Genomic DNA, 2,414 nt, shown 5'->3' with positions numbered 1-2,414 from the left:
CATGGATTCATGAAGAAATTTGTCACCTAAATTTCTTTTATGAAAAATCAGCAAAAGTTAATAACTAGACTGAAAGGGGCCCGATGATATTACTGACCTCGGAGCCTGAGCTGGCTCTCGACGCCCCTGATTACATGTAATTGTAAAAAACGCAAAAATATCTATAAAACTGCAAAACACAAAATGTGAAACCGCATGTATCCTTCATTTCCTCTACCCACCACTCCCAAAGCATTAATCACTTTATCCATCCTCTACTGTGTGGTCAGTCATTATAGCAGAACAGAAATGGTATTAATTGCCACATGGTGTCCAGGAGCAAGATATTCAATAAATGAGCAGAGTCTCACTGTATGCTTGGACGATCTATCTGTGTTGCAGGCCTGGGTGATAATGAATTGTTAAATCATACTCCTTCAATGCAGTTATCTAGTGCGGTATCATCCATTTGGGGTTTTTAAAGCTCATCAACAATATCAATGATGCCTGGTCCATTCAATCAGTAAACTTTTTACCATACAAGTAGTGTCAGAAGAGTTTTACAAAGACAATGCCTGTAAGCATTTTTTTCTTCATTGTACAGTATATGTGTTCCATACTCATGAACATACAAGCATACAGGATTACATGTTTGATATGCAGTAATATTATATGTTTTCTATTAGCTTTTAGTAATATAGGAGATTTAATTTTAGTTCCTTTATCTAATTTCTAATCTGTTTTAGCATAAACACTGAAGATGCTCTGTTCTAGTTTCGTTTTTCTTTTGTTCTATATATTACATAACATCTACTTTCCGTGTTGAAATGATCAATGACTGCAACATCCTTTCCTGGCTGAATGGTTAACGTCTGTATGTTACACCCAGTGAATGGTAGGAAAAAAATGGCCAGTAATATGATGAAATTATCACAAACACAAATAAACTGAAGTTTCCTGTGTCAGTATAGTGTATTTGTTTTCTATGGAATTTGACTTGACTTTCATCATGACTCGGTTATACAAAGGTTCATCTCAAGTGAAGATATAATCACTGATCCAATAGAGGTGATCATCCATTTATCTATGCAGGTACACACATCTAATAAAGAATATTTTCACTGTCCATCTAATGTTGCCAGTTTGTTTATTTCTATCACAACTTAAAACTCAGTCAGGTTTTCAGACTTAAATTACTCCTACATTTCTTGTTCGACCTTGCTATTATTATAACATAATATAATGTTCACAGACAACAAGGTACCTGTTGGTCTATCTAGGCTGTCCCATCCTCTAAACTAAATTAAAACTATTAAATAAATAAAAAACAGTCTCAAAACCAGCCCTTATCATTAATATATTTCTCAGGTTTTTATCTTAAACTCACTTAACTAAACATTTATCTTTAAAATTTATCCACATTTGATCAGTGTCTCCATATAATTCAGCTGCCCAGTTTACAACAAATAATTCTCGTCACATTCCTTTAAAACTAGCTTTTCTTAAATCTGTAACAAAAATATTATTATTCTTGATCTCCATATGTAGCAAGACATCAAACCTAATAGAGCAATGATCACTTGCACTCAGATGTTCCCCAATTTCAACCTTCTCAACCATTTGTATAATAGAAGTTTACAATAAATGTAAAATGGCATTGTTCTAGTAGGTTCCTTGAACAATTGGTGAAGAAAACCATCTTAAACAGTTTCCAAAACCTTTCTCCGTCATGATTTGACTTTAAGTTTTCTCAATCTATAGGCCTGAAATTAAAATCACCAATAATTACTACTTCATTAACAACTGAAATCTTAATCTCACTATAAATATTCTCATTAGTTTCATCAGTATCATCGGATGGTCTTGTTATGTATCTGCTTATTTATTTGTTTCTGATAGAAATTTTTTCTGAGGATTTCCAGTGATACAAGTCCTTTCTTGATTAAACCACTTTATTCTTCCTCGATACAAACTTTAGTACACAGTAGTTCCACAATCAGTACGTTTCTTGTCACTTTATACTTAACAACTTTCATAATACATGCTATAAATCACAGCGATTCACAATCTCGATAACTTCGCTCTCAACGAGTACAAAACACACACTAGCTCGAAACAGAATCGTAAATTACGCGAAACTCACCGTGACTACTGTTCGCTTAACCCCGCTGGCTTTTCTCGCTAGGCTTATATACTAACAAAGAGGTGTTTCGATCACACTCGAACTTCCCGGATAATTCGAGAAACTCAGTCACGTGACGCTGGTTACACGTCATGAGATTCTCGAAGGATCTTGACTTTTCCTGGCAACTCTAGTCTTTACTAGGCGCCCTCTTTTATTGTATATTAGCCCGGCAAATAAAGCGGAGACAAAAGGGGCAGATAAATAGATATAGAGACAGATACGATGACGAGAAACCCACTTTGATACTAAT

Source organism: Limulus polyphemus, unplaced genomic scaffold (genome assembly GCF_000517525.1).
Source record: "Limulus polyphemus unplaced genomic scaffold, Limulus_polyphemus-2.1.2 Scaffold553, whole genome shotgun sequence".
NCBI lineage: Eukaryota > Metazoa > Arthropoda > Merostomata > Xiphosura > Limulidae > Limulus > Limulus polyphemus.
Note: the sequence above shows the minus strand (reverse complement) of the source record.